Source organism: Mustela erminea, chromosome 3, assembly GCF_009829155.1.
Source record: "Mustela erminea isolate mMusErm1 chromosome 3, mMusErm1.Pri, whole genome shotgun sequence".
In the NCBI taxonomy this organism is placed as follows: domain Eukaryota; kingdom Metazoa; phylum Chordata; class Mammalia; order Carnivora; family Mustelidae; genus Mustela; species Mustela erminea.
The window spans coordinates 33,356,830-33,378,603 of NC_045616.1; positions in this window are offsets into that span (position 1 = coordinate 33,356,830).

Genomic DNA, 21,774 nt, shown 5'->3' on the forward strand with positions numbered 1-21,774 from the left:
ATTGTTAAAGAGATTAAAGACCTTTTTATGTGCACTGGCCATATACTTACATGTCATTTGCCCATTTTTCTATTTGTGTGTTTTTCTAATTTTTTTTTAAGATTTTCCATATTTATTTGACAGAGAGAGTGAGCATAAGCAGGGGGAGCAGCAGGGAGAAGGAGAGGGAGAAGCTGCTCCCCAACAGGGAGCCCAACGAGAAGCTCAATCCCAGGACCTCAGATCATGACCTCAGTTAGCCAAAGCCAGACGCTTAAGCAACTGAGCCACCCAGGCACCCCTGAATTTTTTTTAATATACTCTGGGTATTAAACTTCCGTAGGCTATATGTGTAACAAATACCTTCTACCACTTTGTTGTCTTTTCACTTTCTTTATGATGTTTTTTGGTAAACAGAAATTATTAACATATTTGAATTAATAATTTCTTTTATGGTTAGAACTTTGTATATCTTGTTTGACAAACCTTCCCTACCCCAGAACTAGAAAAATATCCTCCTACATTTTCTGCCTAAAGTTTTTCTTTTTGCAAAGTCCTTCTCTCTCTGAGTTGACCCCTGTGTATATCAAGAGGCAGAAATTCAATTTCAGTTTTTTGAATGGCTATCCAGTTGTCCCAGCACTATTTATTGAACAGTTCTTCCTTTCTTCATTGATTTTCAATGCTCCCTGTGCTAGATGGTTTCTGTGGCCCTTGGCACCCATTGATTTCCTCTTCTTGCTGTCCCCAGTATCACAAAAGCTAGAAACCTAGGAATTGACTTTTCCAAACTTCTTTGCCAGCAAGCTTTGAGATGCGGTTTAGATGCTGTCAAAGAAATGCACTTATGCAAACTGGGAAAACAGTAGGGAGGTGCAAACAACTTATTCCCAGCAACAATGGCAAAGGAAATACAGATGTGGGTCCATAGGAGGGTTTTCAGGAGCCAGATGGACTCAGAATTCCTATGCTAGTCGCCTTTCTTGGGGACGCTGTGTCTTCAGTAAAAGTGTCCTGAAGTTTGCCGACCTCTCTGTAGCCGCTAAATACGGACTCTCTGGATGGTTGTAGCTGCGAATTGCAAAGATAATGGCACTGCTGTGCCCCACATGTTTGCCCTTCCAGCCCTTCAATAATCTATTTTTTGTTTTAATCCCTCATACTTGAAATATGGGATAGTTTCCGTCTCCCCTAATTCATTCTGTCAAAGATGACAGTTCCATTTATAAGTGGGTCTCTTCCTAGGTTTTCCACTATGTATCACTGGGTGATCGTCTATCCATGAGGCGGTAACCCATTAACTATGGCTTTAGAACAAACCTTGGTATCAATAAATCGAGTGTCTCCACCTTAATCTTCTTCACAAATGTTTGGGTTGTTCTTAGCCCTTTGCTATTCTTTTTAGAGTCACCTTTTTAAATCCATTTTTTAAAAAAAAGTCACAATACTTATTGGACTTGCTTCAACTCTATGGGTAAGTTTTGGCACAATTTACATGGATCCACATTTTAGAAGCATCATTCTCGTAAAAGTAAGTGTTTTGGGTTTTCTGGAGACAGACTGAATTTTTAAAAGACTAGCTAGAAAGATAGACAGACAATTAGGGGCAATAGAGCAGTGACAATGAGAACAAAGAGATTTATGTCCAGGAGATAAAGCATACAAAGATGTACTGGCTAAGAAGGAAAACTCAGGGGGTGACTCAGGTTTCCTTCTGGGCCTCTGGGTGCCATGCCTTAAGACAAACACAGAAGCAGCCTGCTTAGGAACAAGGACAATGGGACTAGTTGGGAGATGTTGAGTTCCTGCGACTAAGAGATAGTCAAAGGAATGTGAGTCTGAAACTATGCAGAGAGGAATGGGCTGTATATTTAAAGTTAGGAGTCAGCCATAGCTAAGTGATTGGAGAAGTCAGTGTGGAAAAATGTAGCCACACTTGGGAAGAAACCTCTGTGAATGTTGCCATTTAGTAGGATCCCAAGAAAAGGAGCCAATAAGGGAGACTGAGGGGAGTGTCCAAAGACATAATAGGACAACCAGAGGAGAAAAATGTTATGAACGTTAAAAGAAGAGAGGTTGAAAAGGACGTCGTTAACACTGCCAAATAACTACAGGAAAAGGAAAATATCCATCAGACTTAAAAATATGAAGTTAACTGGTGGAAACAATTTCATGGCTGTTTTGGGGACAGAAGACAAATTGCTGTCCATTGAGCAGTAAATGGCCAGTGAGGAAGGGAAATGGGAAATGTAAATGGCTCTTTAAGAAGTTTGGCTGCAAATGAAAAGAGATCTACAACAGGAGCGAGAGGGTGTTATGGGGGTCAGAGGGTATCATTATAAAGAACATGTTCATATGCTGAAGGGAGCAAACAATACAAAGTGGATGATGGATGGCCCAAGGTCTCTGTCAAGGCAGAAGACAGTCTCCAGGGCAGGTGGTCAGGTAGATGAATCAGACTTTCCCAGGGAGACGGACAGTCTTTCACGGAAAACAGGAAAGACCGAAAGGGTGGGTCCTGATGGACGTATATTTTTTGGGTGGTTTTGGGTTGTGGGCGTGAGTTATTCCTTGTTTTTTCTGAAAGAATGAGGAGGCAAGGTCATCCGCTGAGAGCAAGAGAAGACAGGGTAGAGGAAGGGATTTGAAGTAAGCGGCGAACACTCGGAATAGCTACTGAAAGAAAAGGGAGCAGCAGCTGACTGGCTGTGTGGGGGCATGACTCCAGGGGGCCCTGAGGGTCGGGCTGAGACTGAAGGGTCTGTTCAACCTGCTGGATGATTTCTCCCAGTAGAGCAGAGTAACATGGGGACAGACTCGTTGATCCCACGCCCTGCGTACATGACTCTCCATATTAGAGTGACATTGGATACATGTCCCGTGATCTCACTGAACTTTCACTGCAAACTGGGGTAGGCTGAGTGGCAGCTAAGACTACCACAACTAGACCCGTAGGAAGAAACAGAAGAGAAACTGAATGATCGTACAGAAGGCTTAAAGGCGAAAGAATGTGTATGTAAGAAAACAGTCTTTACCTTTGGCTGCTTTGGGATATACCCAAAGGCACGGACATGCTGCGAGGAACAACAATCATTCTTTAAATAAGGTTAGCAAGTTAGACAACACTATTACTAAAGACAACTGAAAAACATGCGGGAAAAAAAGAAAAAAAGCACCATCCAAAGATGGATTCATACAGGATAGTGATTAACCAACTCAAGCCAGCAGATCAGATATCGTGCTCTTTAAGAAACTTAATAAAACTGTAGGACTTATTGATTTTGCTCTTCCTCTAGGCAGAAATATGCCAAGAACATACACAGAGAAAATAAATAATCTCGAGCTTTTGTAAGAAAGCTAAAGCAAATGTGGAGTTACAGTCTCCAAGTGAATTCAGGGATAGGGCTAGTTCAGCATGCCGCTAATATTATAAAGATTCATTACCAGGTGCTCGTGTTAACAAAGATGAAACACCTATCATATGACCTGGAGATTTTTTTTTTTTTCTCTAAAATGTACCCAGGAGAATGGAGACAGAAGAGCAAGTTATTACTTGATGTACTGATAAACCATCTGTGAAGTAGAGATCCATCAGATTCCCCATGAGAGGCAATTCAAGAGGGTTCCAGGGGAATGGTTTGATACTTTGTTAATCACCAAGACTCCAACAGCACAGCTGTTACTAGAAAATGTGAGGGGTTGGGGCAGAAAGTTTTGGAGAGGAGCTGCAAAGCACCAGAGCTTACCTTGTTGCCTGGAAGGTGAGGTCAAGAGACATCTGCTGCAGTGGCTCGCGGGATAGGATCGGCTGAGGGGCTCACCAGTCACTCACACTACAAATTAAAAAGTGGTTTTCCAGCGAAAAGGAACAGTGGAATGGGTAGAAGGATGCATATCTGCTTATTATAGCCAGAGTCTGTGTGAACTGAATCTCTAAGAAGAAAAAAAGAGACAAAAGAATGGTAAGAGGCACATGATAGGAGAAATTTGACTTAGGAGAGAAAATTAAAAAGAGAAGAAATTCCTTTGTCTATACCTACTTAGGATTCTCTCTCTTCTTTTCTTCTACTTTTTTGTTATAGGCAAATTCTCTGTTTCCCCCACATGCCGCTGACCAGGATTCAGCCACATTGGAATAACATTTCCTGAACTTCTTGTCAACTTTCATCTCTTCCTCCCCAAAGGAGGAGCAATTTATCTACCTTGTAGGTATTCTATTCTTAGCAAGCTAGGAATAGAAGCAAGCATCTTTAATCTGATTATAGGTTACGGAAAACTCCTATAACAAATGTCACATTTAATAGGGGTTTCAATAGTGACACATGAAAATTTTCCCTGCTTAAGATCAGGAACAAAACAAGGACGTCAGTTATCACTGACTCATTTACTGGAAGTGCTAGGCAGGGCAAGAGAAAATAAAAATGAAATATATGAAGTCTTAGAAACCATCTTAGTCCATCCACACTGCTCTAACAGAATACTACAGACTAGGTGGCTTATAAACAGAAATTTATTTCTCACAGTTCTGGAGGCTGGGAAGTCCAAGACTTAGGCACCAGTAGGCCAGTGCCTGCCAAGGACCTACTTGTAGGTTCCTACACAGCTGTCATTACTGTGTCCTCACGTGGCAGAAGAGGAGAAAGAGCTCTCTGGGATCTCCTTTATGAGCACACGAATCCCATTCATGAGGGATCCACTCATGGCCTAATCACCTCCCAAAGGCCCCTCCTCCTAATACCATCATAGTGAGGGCTAAGTTTCAACATAGGAATTTGAAGGGGGAATGGAGGGATATAAACATTTATTCCATAGCAGAAAGAAAGCATTCTTATTCACAGAGAATATAATGATAAGCATTAGAAACTTCTCAAACTATGGACAATGAATTAATAAATGAATAGAACAACATTTCTTCATTTAAACTCAGTATTAAGAATCAGTACATTTTATATGCATAGATAGATAGTAGCAGCAGCATATAATTAAGAGTTTTTTAATTCAGAACTTTTATAAGAGCATTAAAAATCCTCAAGGGATGCCTGGGTAGCTCAGTTCATTAAGTGTTCGACTCTTGGTTTTGGCTCAGGTCATGATCTCAGGGTCATGAGACTGAGCCCCACATCAGGCTCCGCACTGAGCATGGAATCTGCTTAAAATTCTCTCTCCCTCTCTCTCTCTCTCTCTCTCTCCCTCTCCCTCTGCAGCCCCCACCCCAACTCACTCACTTTCAAAAACAAACAAATCCTCAAATACCTAGAAATAAAAGAAAGTTATGTAAAGCCTCTACATAGAAAAGTAAAACCACGGTGAAAGAAATTTAAGAACACTTAAATACAGAAAAGGGTGCATTACAGTTATGGACTGGAGTTTTAATATAAAACTTCATTTCTTCCCAGATTCAGCAGATCCTAATTAAAATGCAGCTTTCTTTGTAGAAATGGCAAGGGCCAAGAACAGGAAAGACACCTGAAGAACAACAAAAAGCAAAATGACAGGGCTTATAGTGTCAGATATTAAGACATCATAAAGCTTCAATAATTAAGGAAACATTGTTTTGGCATATATATAGACAGTTAGATATTACTGACATAGTAGAGAGAATCCACTTATACAATCTCCTGATATTTGACAAAAGTTCCACTGTATTAACAAAACAATAGAGTCATGAAAGGATGGTCTTTTCAACTGAAATCACCAGATCAACTACACATACATATAAGGGGCAAGTACAACTTCACGCCATTATACATCGTACTCAAAAATCTATTCCAGACAGATTCTGGGCCTATATGTATAAGACAAAACAATCATTCTAGAAGAACATACAGGAGAACATATTCATGACCTTGGGACCAGCAAAGATTTATTAAACAAGACACAGGAAATTACTAGTCATAATAAAAGACATTGAAAAATTAGACTGAATTGAAATGGACATGGCAAGAACTACTAAAGTTGGATATATACATACCCTATGAGCCAGAAACTCTACTCCTAGAAGTATACCCAACAGAAATGTACACATTTGTACAGTAAAGACACACATGAAATGTTCCTGAAAGTTTTATTCATAATAGACCCAAACCAGAAATAACTCAAATGCTATAGGCAATAGAATGAATAAAGCATATTCCTACAAATGGAATAGTACAGAATTATGATAAACCAAGCTACTCCTACATGCTGAGACTTGGGTGAATCTTGCAGACATAACGTTGGGAAAAAGAAACCAAACACAAAAGACTACATATTATGTGATTCTGTTTTTATAAAACACAAAAGCATGTATATAGAAGACAGAATAATGGTTAATTTATTGGGAGTAAAATTACTAAGAGTTGACATGAGGGAGGCTGTCAAAAGGCTTGTGGTATTCCAGTTTTTTATTGTGGGCATATCCATTTTATAAGAATTCATCAAGCTATACACTTAAGATTTATACTGAATCATATATGGTTCATATATCAGTAAAAACAATATACAAAATTACAAATATGTTATGTTTTTTCTCTAAGACTTCAATGCCTTTATATACTCAAACAAGATGAATGTATATAGCACTCTGCTCATATAGAATTATGAAAATTTGAAAAATCCGTATACTGAGTTGTTGACTGGTGACTGGGGCATGATGAAAAAAGAATAGAAGATCTCGGTTCAAGTGCCAGAATTCTCATCTACTGGTTTATACCCTTGAGCAAGTCTTGTAATTTTATTAGCCACGGTTTCTTCATTTATAAAACAATGGTAATAGCACCCCTACTTCAGTATCATCCCTTGACCAGTCTGGAAAACATTTTTCTTTTTACAGCTTACCCTAAAGTTTTATTCTTTCTTGTTCTTCCCAACAAACTTTACCAATCCTTCTCTGTTTCTCCCTCTACACTTTGTATATACTTTGTGGTATTGGATTTTGTTAGCACCCACTAGAAGGGAACATCTGGAAGCTTCCAGCAGATACGGATGGTTCCTTTTCATATTCTGTACCCCCATAATTTAGCCCAATGCCCAATCAGTGCTGAATAAATACATAAATGAATGAATGAATGAATGAATACCTTACCTATCTAACCAAGTGACTATAATAGTTTTATGTTTTATGGATTAAGTTTTATGGATTATAGTTTAAATTTTATGGATTAATATGCACAAAGGAAAGCATTATATGGATGTAAATTATTGTATTTCAATCCACAGGAATAAGTCACAGAATTGCTTCCAGTTTGTCTTATTCATTCACAAAGGAATAGAGTTTATTTTTGAAGAGCCATGATAACTGAAGGGTTTAAAAATTATTCTCAGAAGCTTCACTAAACTCACAAACTCTGCAAAGACAGACAACTGACTAAACAAAATAGGAATCCAGTCAGAAGTGACAATAAAACACTTGTCATGAAGACAGAAGCAATGTTTAAGACAAGCAGCCCTCAGGATTGAAATGTCATCTCACTGTTTAATCCAAAACTCAGTGGAAGGGTAAATAATGCGGAAGAAAACCAGCATGTCTGACTACTATAAATGAGGCAATTAGACTATCTGTTGAACACACATTTATGAAGAGTGGTGCTGGCAAGCCTCTTCAGAAAAATTTATCTGTTTCTTTTGTGCAGAACGTATAAGCCAACTGTCCTCTCTTTGTATATATAGATCATGGCCTGTCTTTCCAGTTTGGGTTTACGGTATACAACTAATTTTCACTTTTTATTTTAATAAAAGAACTCTCTAGCCAAGCGATTGCACGTCAATATTACCATCAATGGCAACAGCAGCAACAACATCCTGTTTTTCCTCAGGGCCATTTAATATCACCTCTCAGGGCCCAGCACAATAGAAAGTGTCTGAGGAAGGAGCTTGATTGACTGTAGGGATTGGGTCTGAGCTGTAGAACACTTCATCTCCAAGTCAGTAGTTCAAATCCAGCCTGGAGTGAAGAGGATAAAAATATTTCCAGGTGTTGTGTGCTTAAATCAAGTTTAAGCCTTGATGCAGCTCCCGGAGGCAAGGATCAGCAATCTATTTTAGCATCTTGTTCACAGCCTAGAAGCAAGAACAAGGTCTACAGACCCAGGAGACTGAATGAGCTCTTTATCCCAACATCCAGCGGTATTATTTAGGCCTTACTCAATGTCCTATTGGCCCCTCTCCTGAGGTGCCAAGATTTTCATTTAACATCACTTCCAAACACTTTCTAAAGCATTACCTCCGGCCACTGGGATGCCAGAAAACAAAGCTGAGAAATTTATAAAGTAAAAGCAACTCAGTGCTTTCCTTCTCAGACAACAAGATAATTCAAAAAGAACAAGGGGGAAAAAAATTTAAATTCAGATTTACAAACTTTCATGTATATGGCCATGAATTCATAGTTACTTCACTGATAAACTTCAAGATTTTGCCCAGGGAAAAAAATTTACCCTATTATGAATGTAATGGAGTTCCTATAAATATGATACATGACCTGCTAACTTGCATACCGAATTAGATGCTGGAGACATTGCTGAATCGCAAACACCTGTTCGGGAATTTCTGTAAATACATCAGGTATTGAATCAAAGTAATCACCACCAGTAGTAAATCATATCAAACTCAAGCCGGATACACCTTATGGGTGAGCAGATACATCACCAGGCAAATTAAAATCTTGATATATTACCACTGTTAAAATCTGCCAAACAATTACACAGACTCTTACATTTTCAGTATCACCTCATGCAATTCCTGATGTTTTATTCAGTTTTATTCTCTGAGACAACCTTATCACAAACTGGTAGAAGGGAATGGTGGACAGGCTGTGGTTTGACCAAATGGAAAGTTACTCAGAGCTCCCATCCTGACTCTGGCATAAACTTGAGCAAGAAACGTCAACAATCTGGTCTATCTCTTCGTCTACAGAACAAGGGTGGGAAATGGGGATAAATGAAGCATTCTGGAAAGTTCCTTTCAACTCTGTATTCTAGAAAACTTAAACATGTTTTTAACAGCCTCCTCTTTTTTTTTTTTCTTTTTTATTTTTTAAATTACTTTCAGTGTACTAGAATTCATTGTTTATGCACCATACCCAGTGCTCCATGCAATACGTGCCCTCCACAATACCCACCACCAGGCTGGCCCAAACTCCCACACCCGCCCCCGCCCCTTCAAAACCCTCAGATTGTTTTTCAGAGTCCACAGTCTCTCATGGTTCATCTCCCCCTCCAATTTCCTTCAACTCCCTTCTCCTCTCCATCTCCCCATGTCCTCTGTGTTATTTCTTATGCTCCACAAATAAGTGAACAGCCTCCTTCTCTTTTTTAAAAACAATTTTGTTATTGTAAGCTAGCTCCATTAAGGTTCTCTTAAGTAAGAGGTATTAAAATGCTGCATTTTAAGAGTGGTATCTATTAACTGCCAAGTGATTTCTAAAAATTTATTTACTTTGATTTGAAAATCTATCTTTATTCTAGATAATCGTGTTGTAAACTAAAATCTGCTGGAGTCCAAGAATGTCACTTAGTCACCAACAAACAGACACATTAACCCTTGCTCCAAACTGGCAGATCACTTGATTCTCATTTCTGAATTTCCTCATTTACTCAGCTGGTCAACCAATGTTTCTTCAGTACCCACTATGTGCTAGGAACTCTGTCAGATGCCACAGTTACAAAGAAAGAGCTGCTGCCCCAAGGAGCTTACAATCTCTTGAACAAATTTGACAGAAAATAGTCTGTCAACTTAGTTACCCCTGAGGAAGACCAGCCCACAGAATTCAATTCAGTACCTCAGGAGGAGATGGTAATTACGTGGAATTTTTTTTCCTTAGGCAATCATCATTTGTTCTGTGCTCCTTTGGTGTCAGAAATTATAGACATAAGCATACCCTTCCTTTCACAGGTGTCTCCATAGATGTGTCTTCAGGCTTATTCCAAAACCAGTTTGTGTTCACCCATCTGTATTTCTCCTTATAACCCACTTTCACCTGTAATTTTGGTGTATTTCATGTATTGCTTTATCTACTTGAAATCATTCTAGAAAAAAGCAGGGTATGAATGAATAAATCCAGACACTGACAAACTTACGCAATTGTTTAATTCCTAAAGGCCTTGCACAACTTGAATTTTCCATTAAGTTAAAAAAAAAAGAAGTACTTTTCTTTAGCATTTTGATTTTCTTTTTTAAAATTGACCTCCTTATGCTAAGGAACTGTCCCTGCAGTCTGGCTGCACTCTGTCACGATTAAAATGAGAAAAAAGGGATGAAGTAATAATCCAGACACCAGTGTCTGGTAATGAGCTAATTCAGAGGCTGGAACTCATATGACAGGAGACTTGAAGCAAAGGCCAGAGAAGCGGCTGCCAACTTCAGACACTCACTTTGAGATATTCCTCAAGCTTGTGTTTCCAATCATAAACCAAAATTTTCTTCATCTCTAAAATAGTGTTACGCCCTTTAGAGTAACCCAGGGAGGTTGTGTGTCGGGCACTCTCAGAACCTTGCCGTATGTGACCTCATTTTACAACTCCACGACCTGTGCTCATAAAAGGCCTACTCTGAATGTTTTCAGAAGACTAGAAGCAGTGAGCTCTTGGGGCAAGGACCGTACCTATACACCCTGCAGCCTTCTAAAACCTAGGACAGCTGCTGGCTGCCTAGGACAGGCAATGCTTAACCAGTGCTGAGGATCAGGAAACTCTAAGGACTCCAGACGACAGCTCATTCAATCAGAAGGCTCCTGACTTCATCAACAGACCCTGTGCCCTTTCTTGGTTATCTTCAAAGCTTTTGTTTTTACCTTCCTTGGCTAGAACCAATTCAGGAACATAAGAGGACATAAGAAATTTTTGTTCCATGTTTTATAATGTGTAGATGGGTTTCATCCCTAGCAAACGCTTTTCTGGTAAACTAATGTTTGTCTGAAAGTGTATTTTTTTAAGCTTGAAAAGAGTCTAACTTCTCTGAGCAAGTTCAGTAAATGCTGCAAAGATGATGAAGTTATAAATCGGTTCCAGACTTCCCCGTTTCCGTGGAAGTTATTAATACCAGGATAAGCTGAGATGGGAAAAAGCAGGGAGTAGAAATGAAAAGGAAGATTTCCTACTGCTGTAAAGTTTTGTGGTATCCAAGTAAATTATTACAATGCATATCCTTAATTTGATCAAAGAGTTATTTCCTATGTAAATTTTCAAAGGTGTAACATTCTGTTAAAAAACATTATTTGATTCAGTGTGAACACTGCCTATGGAGAGTTAAGGCTGTATTCAAACTACCCAAGACTCACAAGCTTCAAAGACACTTTAGAAGCTAAAAAGTTAATAAAATAATTTGTAAACGCTGATTAGAACTCAAACAATTTAATGGTCCAAAATAAAACTGCATTACTAATGAAAAGTTCTGATGATGCCAAGAGTACACAGCAAAGATTGAAGAAAGCATTAAAGTTAAATCAGGAGTGAACTGGACCCTTTTACAGCTGGGATGGCTCGTCATCCAGCAAAGAGGAAGCCCAGGGCCCCCAGCCTGACTCCCGGGACCGGAGCAAGGCAGCTGTTGTAGAAGAGGTCAGCATGGAGACACAAGCCTGCCAAGACCTCAGGCTATGAACATTCCACACACAGGATTTAGTAAAGTTCTACTTCCTTATGTTCTAGACCTCCTGGGAGCTTGGTGTCATTACAATCAAATCAATGAGGACTAAGCATTCTTTGTTCAGTCAATATTTCACTTTCCGGTCAAAACTTCTGGAACACTCTATCCAGACCTAACTGAATATCCTGGAGTTTGGAGGGTAGAGGGTAAGAGGCAGTAAGATCAGTGTTTCCAACACATACCAGAGAAAAGGACGAATGTGAAGCCAAAGCCCATTCTTAAGTATTTATTCCTAGGCTCACACTGGTGGCCTTGGAAAGAATGACCAGGAGGCACTGTGAGCGATCCATGAGGCTTAAGGTCATGCCTGAAAGAAAATGGAGCCTATTTTGAGCTAATTACATTGCAAATGACACCATGGTTTTTCATTTATTACATTTGTTCACACTTCCTGTCCTCTATCGCTCACAAAGAAATGATGCAGAATCCAGTGTGCGCACTTTTTAAAAAGACAACAGAAAAGAGGACTTTTTACCCTGAAGTTTTACATACAGTAAATTCCTGATCCTGTCACAGGCATACATTTCCCACACAGATTTACTAGGCGACTACTGTAGGCCAAGGCTAGTGCTGACAGTTGCAAATACGAGAAAAAAATATACACAGCGCCTGCCCTCAGGAAACTTCATCCAATGACAAAGAAAGATACTGAAAAAACAACCACAAATATGGAAGAAGAGGTCCAGAGTATCTCTTCAGAGCATAGCTCACAAGGGAGAGGACGTGATGTCGTGGTGTCAAAGTCGAAATCTGCCAAGTGGGAAGAAGTTTCTCAGACGAACGATGGGGCCCAGAGTGCTCCAGGCTAAGCAAACAGCACGTTCTCCCAGAAGCAAGACGAAGTAGAGTAGACTGCAGGCAGTGAAAGAAAACCGTGGGCACTAGTTATAGAGAACAAAGAAGAGGCTAAGTGCTAGGCCGGGCTCCGTGCTCGTCTTGGGAAACCATGGTAAATTATTTCAGATTTATCCCAAGTGCCTCAGAAGCCCCCACTTGAAAAACATGCTTATTGACACCTATTATCATTTCCAGAAGAAAGATAATCACTATTGATGGTACTTTGTGTCTCAAGACAGGTTTCAAACATAATTTTAAAAGTGGTGCACTACTTGGACATATTTGAGGAAAAATAATTACAAAGAGAACTTTAAAGGAGGGGGGTCCTATAAATGAAATTCAAGTGCAAATGTTCCCACTGGTTTATGTTCCCTCAACAGTCCGCAGTCTGTAGCATGGGTGTTCATTTTGAGGCTATGGCAATGAGTGAAAATTCACACAATAGAATCAGGGGTACTTTAGGTATTGTGAGGGTGAAATGAGACTGGAGTATTGAGGAGCCTCTTTGTTCAACTAAGCTCACGCTTTGGGGGCACATCAGGAAGTGAAGAGAGACTACAATCAGCCAGAACAAGTCTTCCTTCTGGCTAGGCCTTGAATCAGGTGCAAAGGGAGGGGTATTAACTCCTATCCCCAGGAGCCCCTAAGGAGCACCAGAGCAGTCACCTGGAAATCCCAGCTCTCACGAGCTGTATTTATGATGCTTTCGTTATTTGTTATCCTCATCCCCTTCCCCCAGAGGAAGACTCCTAACTCACAAATAGTTTCCCCCATCCTGCTCACAGAGGGATTCCTTTCACAAGGGACAAATACTTCATCGGATAGACAAAGCTGAAAAGACAAAAGCTGGCTGAGGAAGAGGGTAAGGTTTCTAGCTCAAATCTTCCAGGAGGTGCCTCTACAAGCCTTCCCAGATTCCTCCAAGATCTCTCTTTACTCTGAAAGCCCACGCCAATAGAATCCTTACCTGGAGCAGAAGGGAGTCCAACCATGGGGAAGAGGAGATTCAAGGGCCGGGGTGTCTTGGGGGATACAGACAAAAGGGAAGAGATGGAAATGTTTGTCTGGAGCCTGGCTCTGAAGGGACTCCTGACTTTCCAGGGATAACCCTCCAAACACACAGCCCTTTTGATTACTGCGAAGAATACCTTACCAAAAAGAAGAGGAAAAGGAAAGAAAGACCAGAAAGACATACAAAGAGACAGAGAGACAGAGAGAGAGAGAGACAGAAAGAAAGAAAGAAAACCCACAAGATTGGAGGCTTCTCTTCCACCTGGCAAAATTTATGCCAAGACTGTCACAATCCTCACAAGGGAGAAAAGAAGCCTAAAATAACGACTTGCCAGGAAATCCAAGCAAAAGAGAAAAACCTGCATCGTGGTAATTAGATACTGTATTCAGGTTCACTGTATTTCAAACTGAGGTCTCCAATACAGTTTTGTTCCCTTCCTGAAAGGGCTAATTACACTGATGTTTCCAAAGAAACACGTGATGGTTACAGTGGTTTTATTAGCATGTTTTCCAGAGAGTTGGTATGAATTAAAAGCAAGACCAGTTTCATTCAAAAAAATATTTGGTCGTTTTATTTTCAAACTCTGGAAGTAGGAGCATTCATATTTATAGATCCCTGTGTACACATAGAGATGTGCAGAGAAGCAGCCAATGTCTGCCTTTGGCTTTACTTCCAAGGAAACAGGAATTACTCATGCACAAATAAGTACAAATAGCTGTCTTTGCAATCATATAGAACAAACTTAGGAAAACACAGCCATTCCAAGGGATATCAATGCACAAAGGCATGTATTTGTTTAGTTGTTTATTAGATTTATGAAATGGTGCTTTTTTGTGTGTGATACAGACTCTTCAGGGAGCCAGTACAAAATAATGTTTAATTTAAATAGATTGCAAACAACACTGACTGCCTATATTAGCATGAGTAACTCCCCATAACAAAACGAAGGTTTTCTCACTGGAGCTTTGCAATCGGGGCAGGCAGAGAAAATTCTACAAATGAGGACCCTCCATAAGAAGTCTCTGCAGTTCCTTCCCTGAAGCCTGAATTTCTAAACTGTAGCTGGAATGCTTCAAGTCACGCTAATTGTGATGGTGGCACATGGGGAGAGGTGCAATTTCCAAGACTGGGGTTATTCAGGGACTGAGAGGCCCGTGCCTTAGAACTGCAGCAGGATGGAAAAAGGCAGCCTGAGCTCACTGGGGCCTCATATTCCTGTAGCTCACCCCACTTAGCGGTCACATGGGACAGGCTATATTCCCATAGGATCTCGAAGGGCCAACACTGACACTCGTAACTAAAAAGTGATTAAGACTCATGGGAAGTTGTTGGCAATGTATTATCATCTAAAATGTTACAATACCAATCACACCTTCCTAGTCCAAAGTTTAGATACTTGTTTTGAAAAGCACCCTCCTTGGGACGCCTGGGTGGCTCAGTTGGTTGGACGACTGCCTTCGGCTCAGGTCATGATCCCGGAGTCCCGGGATCGAGTCCCGCATCGGGCTCCCAGCTCCATGGGGAGTCTGCTTCTCCCTCTGACCTTCTCCTCGCTCATGCTCTCTCTCACTGTCTCTCTCTCAAATAAATAAATAAAATCTTTAAAAAAAAAAAAAAGAAAGAAAAGCACCCTCCTGACAGTCTCTGGTTAAAAGGAAGGGGACAAGATGGGATGCCTGGGTGGCTCAGTCAGTTAAGCATCTGATTCCTGATTTCAGCTCAAGCCGTTATCTCAGTGTTGTGAGATCAAGCCCCTCATTGGGCACCATGCTGGATGTGGAGCCTGCTGAAGATCCTCTCTCTCCCCACCTCTGCTCCTACTCCCCAAAAAGGGAAAGGAGCAAGAAATCAGCAGAGCCATGGGGGCAGAAAAGACATGGCAGCCACCGCCGGGAGCAAAGGATGGGAGCGAACTGTGTTGAACCAGCGGTGAACGATTTGATAATGTAAAATGAAATGGCCCAGCTCTTATAAGTTACAGGAATGCTACTCTGAGGTATTCAGTTCTTTGGTGATTAAGTCAATTTTTGGAAATAAGGACCTGTGTTGTTTTTCCTTTCCCAGAAATCATTCCTATTCCTAGTTCTCCATTGAGAGCATCCTCCCTTGCACTCAGAGTCACTGTAGAGTGTGCTGAGCACTCACCTACCAACCTCTAGCTCTAGGATCAGGTCCCTGATCCATTCCTAGCCAGAGCTTATGGGCCTCTTGGTCACAATAATTGGTTTAAAAATGGGCACACACACCACACACAGGACTAATAAGACCATGAGTGCATCACTGGGTTCTTCCCATAATTAGGAAGAAAGATCTTTCACTGGGAAGAGGGTAGGAGACGCTAAGGAGATAAGAATTAGTAGACCTAGATACGAGGGTTACCAAAGCTAGATAAATTCTTATTTTGTTTAAGCCAGTTTGAATTGTCTTCTGTTGCTTGTGACCCAGGAGTAATGACTAACGCAGGAAGGGAGCTAGGATGTCCAAAATAGCTGGTGGGAAATGGGCTGGGGAGAGGGTACAGAGCACCTTATTGAGAGTCAGGGGCTCCAAGAAATTATTCGCACTCTACTAACTGCATGATTATGGGCGAGTCATGATCTTTCCATCTGTGAAATTACAGAAAGAATTAAAGCAGAAGTCCTAAACTTCCTTAAAAACTCCTTTGCCAAGTCGAATCGTCCCCCAAGTCCCATTATCTGAAATAAATCATAAGAACAACAATGCTCCCTGAGCATACGTTCTGCAGGAATCTTGGTTCTAAATGCTTCATGTATAATTTCCCTCATCTTAATTCTCACAGAACCCTATGAGGTAAGTCCGGTTATAAATTCCATTTTACAGTGAAAGAAATAAAGAAGACAGAGGTTAAGAAACTCTTCCAAAGTCAAAGAACCATATATTTAGAAAGCACCCAGCTCCAGAGTCTGTGCACTCAATCACTCCCTTCTCAACCAAAGCACCTCTAGTGCATTGAGGTGGGCAGATGACGAGCCCATCCCTAAGGTTTCACAGGGAGCCATGAGGTTCTGTAGAGTTTGATAACCACAAAATTCCATGCTAATACTTATTCCAACTCCAAGTATTTCCACACTTACGTTTTCAAGCATATTGTGCCAAACATGTTATAACAATCTAGTCCTAAGGCCATCTGGGACAACACCGAGGACACTGTAGAAAGTCCAGAAGGGATATTCCTAGAAGTTCAGCCTCTAAATGGTGAAACCACTCCATTTCTTGGCTCAAAGCACTGCTTTTCTCTGAAAGCTTTAAACCTCTAGCTGTAACAGCCTCAAGATATGAAGTATGAAGGGGTAAAAGAAGAAAATGGCTAAAAGTAAGCCAATTAGCCTGTATCTGTGTTCTTGCTCCTAAACCACCCTTCTCCTAGTTTGAGATTTTCCCATAATCCCCTCTACCCTACTAACTGGGCTGATGTTGGAAGGTTTCCCTATCTCACTGTGATGGAAAAAAAAGTGTCTATTAGCCAGTCCAGGCAGTGTGACGGAGACAAAGGGATACATTTGTGACTCTCCCTGACTATGGCACCTGGCTTCTCTCTGCCTTTGTCACTTAGGACACTTTATGTCAGAATCACCAACCGTCTTCCTTGGGTTTCTCAGTCTTTGCTTTCATTCTTTAGAACCCTAGATGTTCCTTTACTTTGGGGAACTCTCCAGGGTTGGACTGGGGAGCCAGCTAGGAGGTTATGTTAATTCACTGCCTGTCAAGCTCTAGAAAAAACCTCATCTAGGTTTATCTCCCCACTAGACTCTGAATCCCTCCAAAGGTAAGTACTAGGTCATTTCAGATCCAAACTCCCAGCTCAACACGTCAGACAAATTACATTCAACCGAATCAAACTGGTTAAATGTTGTAAGTTGAATTGTGTCCCCGCCCCAAAAAAGACATGCTGTAATCCTGCTAGTATCTTGGGATGTGACCTTATTTGGAGAAAGGGTCATTATAGAGGTAATCAAGTTAAATGTGATCCTTAGGGTGAGCCCTAATCCAATATGATGCAGTCCTTATATAAAGGGGAAATTTGGACACAGAGACAGGCAGACATGCTTAGAAAAAAGATAATATGGAGATTTACAAAGAAAAAAAAAATTATCTACAAGCCAAGGAGAGAAGGCTGGAATGATTCTTCCCTCACAGCCCTCAGAAGGACCAACCCTGGGAGCAGTCTTGATTTAAGACTTCCAGCCTCCAGAACTGTTAGATCATAAATTTCTATTGTTTAAGCCACCCAGTTTGTGGCACTTTGTAATGGCAGCTCCAGGAAACTAACAAAGAGAATGAATAAATAAATGAATGTGGTGAACAAAAGAGAATGAAGAAAGTACTACTACAGCATATGAGGTTGACCAGAATTTCAAGGGGAGTCCAATCCACAGAGCCAAATGCTACAGATGGTGTGGTGGCACGAGTTGGAAAAATGCCCTTTGGATTTACCTATTGGGAGTGTGGTTGTGCTTTATTTCTGAACACTCTCACTGAAATACACCTTAGTATAACGGTGAAAGCAGAAGTCCAATTATAAGGGGACAAGGAGTCCAAAGAGAAGTAAGTGAGTGGGGAGAAATTATGGAAAAGGGAGATAAATCTATAGCCGACAAAGGAGTTTTCTGTAGGACGGGGAAGAACTGAGTCGGTCTGTGGAATGAAAAGAAGAAACCAAAACAAAGAAAGGATGACAATACAATAATACATAATTACATTGCCTTTCCCCAGATTAACTCTCTGTTTAGGCATAAATCACAGCACTAATGACAGATTCTACTCTCATGATTGCAAGGAAGGCGACCCTTCTCCCTGACACGTCCACAGAATTTTCCTACTTCTGTCAGCCCTCGGACTACCCTGGCAACTGTCTGTGTCAAAAGACAAGTCAGGGGGCACCTGCCTGGCTCAGTTGTTAAGCCTTTGGCTGCCTGCCACTCAGGTCATGACCCCAGGGCCCTGGGATCGAGCCCCACATCAGGCTCCCTGCTTGGCAGGAAGCCAGCTTCTCTCTCTCCCACTCCCCCTGCTTGTGTTCCCTCTCTCACTGTATCTCTCTTTGTCAAATAACTAAAGAAAATCTTAAAAATATATATATTTCCTCAAAATAATTAAAAAAATAAAAAGACAAGTCAGTAGGGTAGAGGGCAGCCTTAGGGTACACATCACACGGGTCTTTGTATTCCCTTCACCTTCTTCCTCCTTGTGCCTCAGAAGGGCAGTCTGGGTCCATTTTTCAGCACTGGTTCTTATTAATCGCAGCTACAATGGCAGCTAGCTGGCTGGCAGGGGCTACAGACATGATAGTCTCTGATATGGACACACACACAAATATGCAGGCAGATGGGAATGTGAACTCTTGAAATCGGAAGCCTTCTGGCACCGAAGAATACAACCCTAATTGATTCCCTGGGGGAGAAAAGAGAAACTTGGGGCTGGTGATATTTTAGGATGGAGCACTGGCTTAGTCAGCCAAGGCTGCTATAACAAAATACTGCAGACTGAGTGGCTTCGACAACAGGAATTTAATTCTCACAGCTCTAGAGGCTGGGAAGTCTAAAATCAAGGTGTCAACAGATTCAGTTCATAGTGAGGGCTTGCAGACAGATGCCTTCCCGCTGAATCTTTGCATGGAGAGGATGAGAACTCTGGTGGCTTCCTCCCCTTATCAGGAAACTAATCCCATCATTGGGGTTCCACCCTCATGACCTCATCTAAACTCAATCGCTTCTCAAAAGCTCCACATACCATCACTTTGAGGGTTAGGGGTTCAACATATGAATTTGGGGGTGGGGCACAAACATTCAGTCATAATAGGTACTTACGTAACTCTTTTATAATAATATTCTTTTATGTAACTTTTATATAACTCTTTTATATAATATATAATATATAATATAATAATTTTATATAATATATAATTTTAATATGTAACACCTCCTCTACCCGATCCACATTTGCTCTGTCTTTCCTGGGAATTCATTAGTTTCCAGGGACAATATTCTGATCTATTTTGAGATGGCAAAAGCAAGCATGAAAGGAGGCAACAGCCAACTATAGAGAGTATCGGGAGTTAGAAATCCTTGCACCTAATTTCTAACACCATCACTTATTAATCAAGTAACCTTGGAAAAACCACTTAGTACTGCTATGCCTGAATGTCCTCATCTGTAAAATAGCATGACAATAATACCTACAACTAAGGTCTGTTCTTATTAAATGAGGTAAGACATGTAAAGCATTAGCTCTCTCCTGGCTTGGACTAAAGTCTTCTCTAAATAGCAGCATTCATCACAATCCCCAACATAAGCCCCATTTTTACAAAATCAAACCACAAGGTAGTCTGCTCCACTGAAGTTAAAATTGTATTAGTAAATGAAAGTCTTTTCCCCCCGACTCAAGACAAAGCTTCTCAAAATATAAACACACCCCTGGTAAATTTAGATGTATTGATGAAAGGTGTGAATGACTGATGATAACACTTTGAGGAGTACATTTTTTTTTTAAAGTTTTGGCTTTTTTTTTTTTTATTTGAGAGGGAGGGCAGGAGGGGGAAGTGGGGAAGGGACAGAGGGAGAAGAAGAAGGAGGCTCCCCACTGAGCAGAGAACCCCATGTGGGGCTGGATCCCAGGACCTTGCCATCACTAACTGAGCCACCCAGGTGCACCACCCGTTTTAATCGGGGAGAAATACAGGCAGAGGAGGGCCTTTGGAACTACAGGGAATAAAAGTACTGAAAGAAAAGGTGTTATGTGCAAAGGTCACTTCACTGATTTGCAAATAATATGTGGCCTCCCTGTGGGTAAGGTAAAGCAGTGGGACACAGCTCACAGGCCACAGCTATCGGAAGGATGGGAACAGGAAAATGTCTCAGAAAACAGTAATACCACCAATTCCAGTGACCAGGATAGTGATTCCCCTCAAATGGAAACTGGTGCCCCTGCCACACTCACATCTTCCTACACTGGGTTCAATTCACCCTTTTGCAAATCAAGCCTCGGTGCCAAAGTTTGTTCTTAGGAGACTGTTAACAACTATTACCACCCCACAACAAAAATCCAGCTTACACCCACGACTGGTTACACTTTTCCTGACTTGAAGCAGTACATGGGAGCCTGCTGATTCATGTCTATAGGACAACTGATTTTCTTTGTTTTCAGCACAAAAAAGAAGAAATACTATTACTGTCTAGGGAATCCAGGAACAAAATTCACTATTAGACTGCAAGTAGTCATCTGGAGCCAACCTCTTCAATAAGTTCAAATTTCAAATACTGACATTGAGTGGAGAGCTTGAATTTTTCAAGTATGATTCCCAGTTTTATCATGTATGACCTATGTAACCCTGTTTAAGTTCAATTCATTACACCAATATTTATTATCTGCTTAAAATGCTACTTAGTCTCTGAGACTCTCAGTTTTCCCACCTGCAAACAGGGTGATAATCCTTACTCCTGAGGTTTTAAGAATTCAATTATAAATTGCCTAAGTGACTAGATAACATCTTGAGATGACAAACCTTAGTTGTCTAGGGGTTAGGTAGCTGTCTGCCTAGTATTGTCTAAAAGAAGCCAGATGAAGACCTAGACTACCTTAAAATGTTTCCACCCCACCTCCCACAAAAGCAAGAAGTGGGCTCTATGCTTATTGCCCAGGAGGAAGCATATAGCATGACAGAAATTTTTTTTAATTTTATTTTGCTTTTAAATCATTTGTCTTCATCGTTTTTGTTTATATAATCTTAACGCCCAGAGTTGAGGGTAGGGTGGTAAGAAAAAGACTTTTTCTGGTGGAAGAAACATAAAGGGGAAAAAATTTCTCTCAGGCTAGATACCCTTGGATTAGAGGAGAACTAGAGAGATCCAGGGGAGTGGGGAACCTGTACTCAGGCTCAATAACTTAAGGCCCATTGTGGTCAGAGTAAAACAAAGCAATGCATGGCTTCCTGATGCACACATGCAGATGAAAACCTTGGCCACCTCACAAAAGGTGCATATATTGGCCATGTGGACCAAACTGCTGGATGTTTAGGTGTTGTGTGTGTGGGTAATTCAAGTGACCAGACCCCTTTGGTCATCACCTGCCCAAATTCACGTACTGTTTAAGTCTCCCAGGATCCTATGTGACCTCAGTTAGCTAACAGTGAAAATCACTGAGCTTAAGCCTGGCAGGATGAAAGCTTACAGTAGAAAGTAAGTTGACTTGAAGAACATACAATGGGACAGGACGACAATGAGCTACCTCTTTACACATGAAGATGGTTATAATAAAGATAATGACATACTGGTGAGGATATGGAGCAATTGGAACCCTCATACATTGCT